Here is a 14,031-nt window from a genome sequence, read left to right on the forward strand (position 1 = left end):
ATTCCAGAAATTCCATCTCTCCAGTTCTCATTCTTTCATTGTTCCTCCTGCATGCCTGCGTCTAGTGAGAGAGTGGGCAACTTTCCTCCCTGCTTCTCTGTGTCTGTGTCTGTCACATCCTGGATAGCCAGAGTGCCCGCCACCTCTGCCTGAGATAGATGTGGCTGGCAGCCCTGGGGCTGGGGGAAAGGGAGAGAGTGGGTTCCCTGGAGAGCCTTGGGCAGAGGCTCTGTGGATTCCCTGCCGGAGGCCTCACTGCCTCTGAGGAGCCCATGGGGGAGGGGGAAAGGGAAGGTCAACCAGAGAGTCCTGCCTGGCTTTTGCTTTGCTTTGTTCTTGTTTTTGTTTGTTTGTTTATTTTATTTTCAGGTACAGCTGTGACCAGGTCTGGATCCAGGACAGACTCAAAAGCTAGAGAGAAATCCTGTCTCAGAAAACAAAAATAAATAAATACATAAATAAACACATAAACAAATACATAAACTAATAAATGAATGGATAGATAGATAGATAGATAGATAGCCAGACAGAGAGAGAGATGATAAAACACCTTCAAGATCAGGGAGACCAAGGCTGGCAGATCACTGTAAGTTTAAAGCTACCTTGTTCTGCAGATTGAGATTCAGGACAGGCAAAGTGACATAGAGAAACCCTGTTTTCAAAAAAAAGGTGGGGGCTGGAGAGATGGCTCTGTGGTTAAGAGTGCTGACTGCTCTTCCAGAGGACCCAGGTTCAATTCCTACCACCCACATGGCAGTCAACAGCTGTCTGTAACTCCAAGATCTGACACCCTCAGATAGACATACATGCAGGCAAAACACCAATGCCGACAAAATAAATTATTAGGAAAATAAATATATAAAAAAGGTTGTTTAGCCTTTAATCCCAGCATTAGGAGGCAGAGGCAGATGGCTCTCTGTGAGTCTGAGGCCAGTTTTGTCTACAAAGTGAGTCCCAGGGCATACGCATACAAGGCCACACAACGAAACCCTATGTTGAACAACCACAAATAAACAAACAAATAAAGAGATAATAACAATAAAAATATTTGAGAGTTCAAATAATTGACTTCATCCACAATAAAAGAATATAAAAATAAAAATATCAAACGCATTTGAACGCATCAGCACAGGAGACCGCTTCCTAAATAGAACCCCAGTAGCACAGACACTGAGAGAAACAATTAATAAGTGAGAGAGACCTCCTGAAACTGAAAAGCTTCTGTAAAGCAAAGAACACGGCCAACAAGACAAAATGACGGCCTTACAGAATGGAAAAAGATCTTCACTAACCCCACATCAGACAGAGGTCTGTCTGATCTCCAAAACATACAAAGAACACAAGACATTGGTCATCTCAAGAACAAATAATCTAATTCACAAAATGGAGTACAGACTTAAACAGAGAACTCTCAACCGAGGAATCTAAAATGGCTGAAAGACACTTAAGGAAATGTTCAACATGCTTAGTCATCAGAGAAATGCAAATCAAAACAAGTTTCTAGAAACAAGGAGACAGTTCATAATGTTTCTTTCTTCTTTTCTTCCTTCTTTTTTTTTAAATTTGGGATGGGGCCTCTCTCCAAAACCTGGGAATTCACAGAGGTACACCTGTCTCTGTCTCTTGGATGATAGAATAAAAGATGTGCACCACAGTGACAATCCAACTAAGTTTTTAGTATCTCATTCTGTTAATTTCATGTACATTTAGTTTCATTTCAAATTTTGTTTGTATCTCTTGGTCTGCACCCAAGTGTGTCCTTGGTGGGGTGGGGGGGCAGGGAAGGTGCCCTATTTCAGAACATTTTACTTAACTTTTATTTGAGACAGTCTTTCCAGTTGTGTAGAAATTAGTTTCATTTCAAATTTTTAATGACCAGGAAGGATGAAAGCATTCAAAAGGACTGGTTCCATATCTGGCAGAGAGGCAGGTGGATCTCTGGGAGTTTGAGGCCAGCCTGGTCGACGAGAGCTAGTTCCAAAGACAGGCTCCAAAGCAACAGAGAAAACCCTGCCTTGAAAATCAAAACAAAAACACAAACAAAAATAAAAAACATAAATTAAATCTCTGTATGTGTGTGTGTGTGTGTGTGTGAGAGAGAGAGAGAGAGAGAGAGAGAGAGAGAGAGAGAGAGAAATGATTAAACAGGAAATAAGAAAAAACACAAAACCATAATGTCACCAAGATGACAGCCTGGTTTATATAGTGAGTTAAAGGTATTATACAGAGAAACCCTGTACCAAAAAAATAATAAAAGAAGAAAACAGAAAAAAAACAAGGAAGGAAGAAAAGAAGGAAAAAAGGAAAGAAGGAAGAAAAACTGGTGTTTTCCTTTTTTTCTTTGTTTATCTCAGGTTATTTTTTTTTTTATTGCTGCCGCAGCAGCACTATATTTTGGGCAGCTGCCTAGCTGGGTAATGGTGGCAGCACATTTCTTTATTCTCAGTTCTCAGCCCTCAGAGATCAGGAGAGGCAGAGGCAGGCAGATCGCTGTGAGTTTGAGGCTACCTTGTTCTGCAGGCAAAGCGACGACAGACACAGAGAAACTAAAAGTGTGTTTAGTACAGGCCTTTTATTCCGGCACTAGGAGGCAGAGGTAGAGGCAGGGGCAGCTAGATCTCTGTGAGTCTGAGGCCAGCCTTGTCTACAAAGTGAGTTCCAGGGCAAACAAGCATACAAAGGGAATCCCTATGTAGAAAAACCACAAATAAACAAATAATAATAATGATGATGATGATAATAATCTAAGAGCTCAATTAATTGACTTCACCCACAATTCAAAAATTAAAAAATAAAACAAAGAGTGTGTCTGACCGATCAGTGAAAGGACTATGTGGGCCAAGGGGCTGCCACAATTATGGATTGGTGAGAGGGAGGAAAGGAGGGAGGCAGCAAGGGCAGTTCCCAGTCACCTAAATGCCTTTCAAAGACATTTCACCATGGCAACCACTCGCTTGCTTTCTTGGGGTTTCTTTTCTTCAGTAGTTGTGTTTGTACAACCTACCCCACACCCCACTTCTCATCCTAAATACAGAGTCTGAGAAAATTAAAGCAGCTGTGGAAAAATTCCCACTTGGATATCTTTTCCTGCCCAGTAAAACAAAAACGACTATAACAGGGCTGGAGAGATGGCTCAGAGGTTAAGAGCACTGACTGCATTTCCACAGGTCCTGAGTTCAATTCCCAGCAACCACATGGTGGCTTACAACCATCTATAATGAGACCTGGTGCCCCCTTCTGGCTTGCAGGCACACGTGGAAGGAATGCTATACACATAATATAATAAATAAATTTAAAAACAAAACGACTATAACAAAAATATGCATATCTAAAAAAAAACAAAAAAAATAAAAAAATACATATCTAAGCAGACCAATCAAGTTGTAGCCTCACCCTTTATATTATTTATTTATTTATTTATTTATTTATTTATTGGCTTTTCAAGACAAGTTTTCTCTGTAGCTTTGGTGCCTGTCCTGGAACTCCCAGAGATTTGCCTGCCTCTGCCTCCAGAGTGCTGGGATTAAAGGCGTGCGCCACCACTGCCCGCCTTAGACTCACCCTTTAATGGTTCAGCAAGGAGTTCTAGCTGTTAGGAAGGGCTGGTGACCTTGAACTTTACTAGTCTCTGAAATCTGCCTTCTCACTTTTACCAGGTGCCCTCAGGGACAGGAGTGGAGGCCAGGGCCTGTAGCTTTGGCTTGTACATTTACTTCAATTTTAATTTTTTTGTCTTGTTTTTCGAAACAGGGTTTCCCTGGGTAACAGTCCTAGCTGATCTGGAACTAGCTCTTGTAGACCAGGCTGGCTTCCAACTCCCAAGAAATTCACCTGCCTCTGCCCCCTGTGTGCTGGGAATAAAGGCATGTGCCACCACCACATTTATTTAAACCTCTCTCTCGGTGTGCCTGTGTATGTGGGGGAGACAGGGAAGGTGTCATATTTCCAAACATTTTCATAACTGCACTTAGCACTGCACTCTTTTACATTTTATTTTACTTTTAGTTGAGACAGTGTTTCCAGTTGTGTAGTTTAATTTCAATTTATTAAAGAATTTTTTTTTATGATTTATTTAACCATGCAGGTGCTGGGAATTGAACCCAATTTCTCAGGAAGAGCCAAGAAACTAGCTCTCCAGGCTCTTAATTTAAAAGTTTATTTATGAGTCTCTGGGTGTGCCTGTGCCTGTGTTTGTGTTTGGTGTGTGTGTGGGGAGGGTATATTTTGACCTCACCAGATGAAGGCATTCAAGAGCACTGGCTCCATATCTGGCAGAGGCAGGATCTCTGGGAGTTTTAGGCCAGCGTGGTCTACAAGAAAGGAGCTAGTTCCAAGAACAGTCTCCAAATCAGCAGAGAAACCCTGTCTCATAACGCAAAACACAAAACCAAACAAGAAATAAATAAATTGAGAGAGAGAGAGAAAGCGAGAGAGAGAGAGAGAGAGAGAGAGAGAGAGAGAGAGAGAAATGTGGATTTACAGATAGGAAATAAGAATAAAAATAAGAATAAAAAGAGAACGTTACCAACAAGACAGCCTGGTCTATAAACTGAGTTCCAGGACAGCTAGGGCTGTTACACAGAGAAATCGTGCCTCAAAAAATACTAAAAGAAGAGAAAAAAAAAAAAAAGCAAGCAAGCAAGAAAATGCAGGGTTTTTTCCCCCTTTTTTGTCTTTGTTAATTCCAGGCCATTCATTTTAATTTTACTTTTTCTTTTAAGATTATATTTTCAGGGGCTGTAGAGATGGCTCAGAGGTTAAGAGCACTGACTGTTCTTCCAAAGGTCCTGAGTTCAATTCCTAGAAACAATATGGTGGCTCACAACCATCTGTAATGGGGTCGTCTGGCCTGCAGTCATGCATGGAAGGAGTGCTGTATACATAATAAATAATTAATTTTAAAAAAAAGATTGTATTTGCAGCATAAGTGTTCAGAAAGAAGAAGTCCTGGGCCATGTAGTAAAATAGTTTGTCTGAAACACAAATAAAAAGACAGGTCCTGTCTCAAAAAACAAAACAAAAAAAAAAAACAAATTAAAATGTGAAATAAAACAAAGAAGGGGCTTTTTTTTTGTTTTGTTTTGTTTTCTATGAAACCTGAAAATGGCTGAATTCAACAATTATCCAACTTCAGCAAGAAGGTACTGTTTCCCAGCTTCAACCAGAAAACAGCAAATATGCACATCTAGGCCCTGTCAACAGAAGAGAGCACTAGATTTCCACCATGTGGTTTCTGGAAAGTCCAGAAATTCCATCTCTCCATTTCTGATTCTTTCAATCACTGCAGGCAGGCCTGCATTTAGTGAGAGAGTGGACACCACTCCTCGTTCCTTCCTGTTTCTCACGTGTTCATGTCTCACGTGTTCATGTCATAAACACGCGCACATGTGTTTATGGGGTGGCTTTTGAACTAACCAAGATGACTGGTTCCATATCTGGCAGAGAGGCAGTTGGATCTCTGGGAGTTTGAGGACAGCCTGGTCGACAAGAGCTAGTTCTAAGACAACAGAGAAACCATGCCTTGAAAATCAAAACCAAAACACAAACAAAAATAAATAAATAAATGAATAAATACATAAAATAAAACATGAATTAAATGAGAAAGAGAGAGGGAGAAGAAATGTCAATTTGTCAATTTTCAGACCAGAAATAAGAAAAAACAAAACCATAATGTCACCAAGATGACAGCCTGGTTTATATAGTGAGTTAAAAGTATTATACAGAGAAACCAAAAATAAAAAATAATAAAAGAAGAAAACAGGAAGGAAGGAAGGAAGGAAGGAAAAATAGGTGCTTTCCTTTTTTTCTTTGTTTATCTCAGGTTATTTATTTTTATTTAATTTTTTTCTAAAATTGCAGCAGCAGCAGTATATTTGGGCAGCTGACTACTATCATGGAAGCGTTCAGAAAGAAGTCCTGGGCCATGTAGTGAGATAGATTGTCTGGAGCATAAATAAAAAGCCAATTCCTGTCTCAAAAAAAGAAAAAAAATCAAGTTAAAATGTGAAATAATAAAATAAATAAGGAAGGTTTTTTTTTGTTTCTTGTTTTTTTTTTGTTTGTTTTTTGATTTTGTTTTTTTTTTTTTTTTTTTTTTTTTGCAATGAGTGAATTCAAGTCAACAACTTTCAGTTTCCCAACTCCAACAGGAAAGGCTGCAGATATCCATATCAAAGAGGTCCAGTGGAGCTGTAGCCACACCCTTTAATGCTTGTGTCCCAAGGACACAGAGTTTAGGAAAGAAATGATCTTGATCTTTTTTTCAGGAGATCTGAAAACTCAAAACAGCAACCAAACACACACCAAGTAGGAAGAAATGACAGAGAGGCAGGGGGAGTTCAAGGCCAGCCTCACCTACCAAGGACATTCCAGGACTGTTCCCTAGATAAACCCTGTCTCACAAAACCAACCAAACACACACACACACACAAACACACACACACACAAAAAACAGAAGAATAAGGAAAGTGTTCCTGAAACACCACAAACCAGCTAGATTGCACTTAATAGCAATCAAAAGTGGGTGAAATATAAAATGGAGAGAAATTCTTTGATGAAATCCAACCCTCTTTCTTGGTCAAAGCTGTACAGCCAATAGAACTAGAGGGAGGGAACATGTGTCCATCTCTCAATAAAAAAAGAAAAAAGGCTAGAATCTCACTGTGAGCGTAAAAGATGAAAATCTTACAGCTGACACCATCCAGTCTCAAGTTAGAAAAACTTGAAACGATGCAACAGGAGACAGACAGTTTCCCAATGAACTCTTGCTATTCTCCAGGGGAAGTTTTGTTCCTGAGGGTTTTTTTTTTTTTTTGATTTTTCGAGACAGGGTTTCTCTTTAGCTTTGGAGCCTGTCCTGGCACTAGCTCTTCTAGACCAGGCTGGCCTCGAACTCACAGAGATCCACCTGCCTCTGCCTCCCAAGTGTTGGGATTAAAGGCATGCGCCACCACCGCCCGGCTCTGAGGGTTTTTGGAACAACTAATATCCCTCTTATCTTTTTGTTTTGTTTTGGTTTCCATGCCCCCTCAGAGGACACCTGGATATTTTTTAAGGATTTGGTTTTATTTTATTTAAGTATTTTGTTCCTCAGACATAACTCTGAAAACACTAATACGTAATAGCCAGTTTCTATTCAGTTCAGTTCAGATTTTTACCAAAACCTCCTGTCTGGCATGTCTCTGTCTTTGTTGAGTTCCTGTACTTACAGAAGCCAAGAGATAGCTGGCAGCCATCCATAGAAAATGCCCTCTCCCTTTGAACACGGCCCTCCTTTGGTCTGAGTTTCTCACACAGCTCTGATGATGCAGGAGGATGCCAAGGGCCCAGTTGGTGCCTCAGCCCGATGCCTGCATCTGTGCCTTGGCAGCAGCTATTCATGTCTTGCCACTCAGAGTCAAATTCCCTTAAGTTTAGCCTTCCCTAAGTGCTTGTTCACTTCAGAGGACTCAACCCTCATCTTCCGTGTCCTCCTGGCCTAATTTCTCATATTACTGATTTACTGAGTATGAATCAGTAATATGAGATGTTCCGGAGAGGGAGGAAGGGACATTCATGAAAAAAGTGAGTGTTCAACTAACTAACTCCCCATGGGTGAAGGAAGTAGTGAAAAGATTTTAATGAAGCAGAGAGAAATTTCTGGTTTTGGAAGGAGGAAATCCTGAATGGCTCCCTCTGTGTCGCAGGAGAGACTCCTGGAAAGGAAACCTCAGGTTCCGGTCAGTCGGTCGGTTGGTCAGTTCGGGGAGAAATATTAGCAAGGAGGTAAAGGCCGTGCCTCACGACATCAGCAGTCCCTTCTCTGGAAATTCTACGGTATCCCGGAGAGCTCTCGGAATTTTGTGATGTCACTCGTGTCCTAGAAATGCCAAGTGCCCTCAAGATACACTCTCTCGGTGCCTATAAGACTCAGTTCTAGACATGTTGTCTAGAGAATGGAGATCATGGAGAGGCCAGAGGGAGGAAGAAGAAAGCTGACCTCAGATCTCAGAGGAAAACACGGAGAAATAATTAGTGGTCCTGGGGAAGACGAAGTGAGTTCACCACTAGCAGGGACTAGAGAGATTTCTGGATGTGATGGCTTTGAGACTTCCAGGGCTAGGGCTCAGGAACTGGGAGGTTTCTGGAATGAAATAGGTCTGTCTTGTTTCTCTGAGTTCCTAAAGGGCCAACCCACATCAAAGATTCACGATAGTTGATTTGACAAAGTCGGGAATTGACAAGGAGTGCGGAAGGAGTCAGTGAGATTTCAATACCAGCACTGCACATCACGCCCCCCCCCCCCCCCCCCGGTCCTTTTCATTGTGTAGCAATAATAATAGAGAAAGGGGAGTAGCGCTCTGCCAAAGCCCGTATTTTTTTTTAAATATTTATTTATTTATTTATTAAGTATACAATATTCTGTCTGTGTGTATGTCTGCAGGCCAGAAGAGGGCACCAGACCTCTTTACAGATGGTTGTGAGCCACCATGTGGTTGCCGGGAATTGAACTCAGGACCTTTGGAAGAGCAGGCAATGCTCTTAACCACTGAGCCATCTCTCCAGCCCCCCGTATTTTTTTTTTAATAGTCCAGGTGTGTTATTTCTTTTTGTACATCAGGCCATGAATTCGTAGGGAATGGGCTCCAGCAGCTAAGGCTCCTTCCTGTTAGTCCTCGCGAAGTGTGCTTCTCTGGGTTCGCTTGAGCTGAACCCAGGTGCCCTTCTCTTTGTCTTCCTTTTCCTTCTGGTTGTTCTACTTCACCCGCTTCAGAAAGCTGTCTCTGCTCTTCGAGTGCTTGATGTGTTCAATCCGCACATTAATTCTCTTGGCAAGAATCTTGCCCTTAACTGGCTTGTTTACAATGATGCCCACAGCATGCTGGGTGACATTGTAGACTCTTCCGGTTTTGCCGTGGTAACATTTATGGGGCATTCCTTTTTGAACAGTGCCCATTCCCTTGATGTCTATAATATCGCCCTTCTTGTAGATTCCTGGCCAAAGGAACAACTCCATGTTTCCTAAAGGGCCTAGAGAACATATAGCGAGTGCCCCTCCTCTTTCCCTTTGTGTTTGTCATTTTGGCGAGTTACTGAAAGATGGCTACCCCGGCCGAAAGGCCCAAAGCCCATATTTTACCATGCCTTATATCACAGCCATTAGCAGGGTTGAGGCATCAAGTGCTGCAGTCAGTCTGACTCCTGTGGTCCCCTAAGGTTTCTAGCTTCCCAGTTATGAATGACACCCTGGTCTCCAGTTCAGCTTGAGAGCTCTTTAAGAGCCCATGGATGAGAGAGTGGGAAAAGACTGCCTTTTTTTTTTCTTTTTCCATTTCTTTCTTTCTTTCTTTTGCTGTTTTGTTTTGTTTTTCAAGAAAGGGTTTCTTTGTGTATCTTGGGCTGTCCTAAAACTCACTCTGTAAATCAGGCCATCTTTGAATTCACAGAGATCTGTGTGTGTGCTGTGATTAAAGGCATGCACACACCACAGCCCGGCTGAGACTGCAATTTCTTGTTAGCTCTGGGTAAGTGACAATGGCTCTGTGTTGTGAATCTCTGTGAATCCAGACTATGTTATGTCCTTCAATGACATGAGTCTGAAGCATCAAGCACCCATCCCTATACTCCCTGAGGTCTCTGAAGTCACGGTGCATCCTTAAAGGCTTAGAAAGCTTTTCCCTGGTTCACCTTTGTGTGTGTGTGTGTGTGTGTGTGTGTGTGTGTGTTTTGTTCTATCTAGGAGAAGCACCATAGCAGTTGCATAGTGACTGAGAAATTTGATTTTTAGGAAATGATTTTTCATATCTGTGAGTGGTCTCTCCATAGCCACTCATCTTTTCTTAAACTTGAGTATAGGAATGAATGAATGAATGATCCCTCCCTCCCTCCCTCCCTCCCTCCCTCTCTCTTCATGGGAATGAGTATCTGGTCTTGCATTGAGGGCTCCCCAGTTCTCAGCATCTCCAGCCCAACCTGTCACAAGCTGATCACACATTTGCAAACTTGGGATATATTCTGCTGAATTTTTGGGATAATGAATTTCATCAACTATGGGACTAACTTTGTTCTGACAGGACACTCACAATCTCTCCTCATCACACCCACATAGTGTAACAACTTTGTGGTTCCTCCATAATGTGCTTATTTCTGTCAGGGAACTGAAAGCCAGCCAGCCAGCCAGCCAGCCAGCCAGCCAGCCAGCCAACACTATCTACAAAGCTACAGAGAAACCCTGTCGTGAAAAACCAAAAATAAATAAATAAATAGGCATGGATTTTTTTTAAAAAAATCAAACGCAAACTAAGTAGAAATAACTACTTTCAGTATGCCATTCAAGAATTAGGGAACCCTTTATCCCAGCACGTGGGAGACACAGGCAGAAGGACATCTGTGAGTTAAAATCCAGACTCATCTACCAAGTGAGATCACAAGACTCGTGCACTGTCTTATAGGTCCTAAACTCCCATGGTCCAGTTTCTAGGGTTGGGGGCCTCTCTATAAAGCCTGGAAATTCACAGAGGTCCACCTGCCTCTGTCTCTTTGATGATAGAATAAAAGATGTGCACCACAATAACCAGGGTCAGTTTCTTGTAGATTTAGTTTAATTTCAAATTTTGTTTGTATCTCTTGGTCTGCACCAAGTGTGTCCCTGTGGGGGTGGGGGGCAGGGAAGTTGTCCTATTTTAGAACATTTTATTTTACTTTTATTTGAGACAGTCTTTCTGGTTGTGTAGAACTTATTTTAATTTCAAATTTTTAAAGAATTTTTTTATGATTTATTTAACTTTATTTTATGTGCAGTCGTGTGAAACTGGATTTACAATCACTTATGAGCTGCTGCCTTGTGGGGGTTACATCTCAGGAGCACAAGAACCCAAATCTGTGCTGTACTCCCTGTCACCAAAAGAGGTCACTAGATCCCCACCATGTGGTTTCTGGACATTCCAGAAATTCCATCTCTCCAGTTCTCATTCTTTCATTGTTCCTCCTGCATGCCTGCGTCTAGTGAGAGAGTGGGCAACTTTCCTCCCTGCTTCTCTGTGTCTGTGTCTGTCACATCCTGGATAGCCAGAGTGCCCGCCACCTCTGCCTGAGATAGATGTGGCTGGCAGCCCTGGGGCTGGGGGAAAGGGAGAGAGTGGGTTCCCTGGAGAGCCTTGGGCAGAGGCTCTGTGGATTCCCTGCCGGAGGCCTCACTGCCTCTGAGGAGCCCATGGGGGAGGGGGAAAGGGAAGGTCAACCAGAGAGTCCTGCCTGGCTTTTGCTTTGCTTTGTTTTTGTTTTTGTTTGTTTGTTTATTTTATTTTCAGGTACAGCTGTGACCAGGTCTGGATCCAGGACAGACTCAAAAGCTAGAGAGAAATCCTGTCTCAGAAAACAAAAATAAATAAATACATAAATAAACACATAAACAAATACATAAACTAATAAATGAATGGATAGATAGATAGATAGATAGATAGCCAGACAGAGAGAGAGATGATAAAACACCTTCAAGATCAGGGAGACCAAGGCTGGCAGATCACTGTAAGTTTAAAGCTACCTTGTTCTGCAGATTGAGATTCAGGACAGGCAAAGTGACATAGAGAAACCCTGTTTTCAAAAAAAAGGTGGGGGCTGGAGAGATGGCTCTGTGGTTAAGAGTGCTGACTGCTCTTCCAGAGGACCCAGGTTCAATTCCTACCACCCACATGGCAGTCAACAGCTGTCTGTAACTCCAAGATCTGACACCCTCAGATAGACATACATGCAGGCAAAACACCAATGCCGACAAAATAAATTATTAGGAAAATAAATATATAAAAAAGGTTGTTTAGCCTTTAATCCCAGCATTAGGAGGCAGAGGCAGATGGCTCTCTGTGAGTCTGAGGCCAGTTTTGTCTACAAAGTGAGTCCCAGGGCATACGCATACAAGGGCACACAACGAAACCCTATGTTGAACAACCACAAATAAACAAACAAATAAAGAGATAATAACAATAAAAATATTTGAGAGTTCAAATAATTGACTTCATCCACAATAAAAGAATATAAAAATAAAAATATCAAACGCATTTGAACGCATCAGCACAGGAGACCGCTTCCTAAATAGAACCCCAGTAGCACAGACACTGAGAGAAACAATTAATAAGTGAGAGAGACCTCCTGAAACTGAAAAGCTTCTGTAAAGCAAAGAACACGGCCAACAAGACAAAATGACGGCCTTACAGAATGGAAAAAGATCTTCACTAACCCCACATCAGACAGAGGTCTGTCTGATCTCCAAAACATACAAAGAACACAAGACATTGGTCATCTCAAGAACAAATAATCTAATTCACAAAATGGAGTACAGACTTAAACAGAGAACTCTCAACCGAGGAATCTAAAATGGCTGAAAGACACTTAAGGAAATGTTCAACATGCTTAGTCATCAGAGAAATGCAAATCAAAACAAGTTTCTAGAAACAAGGAGACAGTTCATAATGTTTCTTTCTTCTTTTCTTCCTTCTTTTTTTTTAAATTTGGGATGGGGCCTCTCTCCAAAACCTGGGAATTCACAGAGGTACACCTGTCTCTGTCTCTTGGATGATAGAATAAAAGATGTGCACCACAGTGACAATCCAACTAAGTTTTTAGTATCTCATTCTGTTAATTTCATGTACATTTAGTTTCATTTCAAATTTTGTTTGTATCTCTTGGTCTGCACCCAAGTGTGTCCTTGGTGGGGTGGGGGGGCAGGGAAGGTGCCCTATTTCAGAACATTTTACTTAACTTTTATTTGAGACAGTCTTTCCAGTTGTGTAGAAATTAGTTTCATTTCAAATTTTTAATGACCAGGAAGGATGAAAGCATTCAAAAGGACTGGTTCCATATCTGGCAGAGAGGCAGGTGGATCTCTGGGAGTTTGAGGCCAGCCTGGTCGACGAGAGCTAGTTCCAAAGACAGGCTCCAAAGCAACAGAGAAAACCCTGCCTTGAAAATCAAAACAAAAACACAAACAAAAATAAAAAACATAAATTAAATCTCTGTATGTGTGTGTGTGTGTGAGAGAGAGAGAGAGAGAGAGAGAGAGAGAGAGAGAGAGAGAAATGATTAAACAGGAAATAAGAAAAAACACAAAACCATAATGTCACCAAGATGACAGCCTGGTTTATATAGTGAGTTAAAGGTATTATACAGAGAAACCCTGTACCAAAAAAATAATAAAAGAAGAAAACAGAAAAAAAACAAGGAAGGAAGAAAAGAAGGAAAAAAGGAAAGAAGGAAGAAAAACTGGTGTTTTCCTTTTTTTCTTTGTTTATCTCAGGTTATTTTTTTTTTTTTTATTGCTGCCGCAGCAGCAGTATATTTTGGGCAGCTGCCTAGCTGGGTAATGGTGGCAGCACATTTCTTTATTCTCAGTTCTCAGCCCTCAGAGATCAGGAGAGGCAGAGGCAGGCAGATCGCTGTGAGTTTGAGGCTACCTTGTTCTGCAGGCAAAGCGACGACAGACACAGAGAAACTAAAAGTGTGTTTAGTACAGGCCTTTTATTCCGGCACTAGGAGGCAGAGGTAGAGGCAGGGGCAGCTAGATCTCTGTGAGTCTGAGGCCAGCCTTGTCTACAAAGTGAGTTCCAGGGCAAACAAGCATACAAAGGGAATCCCTATGTAGAAAAACCACAAATAAACAAATAATAATAATGATGATGATGATAATAATCTAAGAGCTCAATTAATTGACTTCACCCACAATTCAAAAATTAAAAAATAAAACAAAGAGTGTGTCTGACCGATCAGTGAAAGGACTATGTGGGCCAAGGGGCTGCCACAATTATGGATTGGTGAGAGGGAGGAAAGGAGGGAGGCAGCAAGGGCAGTTCCCAGTCACCCAAATGCCTTTCAAAGACATTTCACCATGGCAACCACTCGCTTGCTTTCTTGGGGTTTCTTTTCTTCAGTAGTTGTGTTTGTACAACCTACCCCACACCCCACTTCTCATCCTAAATACAGAGTCTGAGAAAATTAAAGCAGCTGTGGAAAAATTCCCACTTGGATATCTTTTCCTGCCCAGTAAAACAAAAACGACTATAA

This window comes from Microtus oregoni, unplaced genomic scaffold (genome assembly GCF_018167655.1).
Source record: "Microtus oregoni isolate MIOR12 unplaced genomic scaffold, Mior012 000060F_003, whole genome shotgun sequence".
Classification (NCBI taxonomy): Eukaryota; Metazoa; Chordata; class Mammalia; order Rodentia; family Cricetidae; genus Microtus; species Microtus oregoni.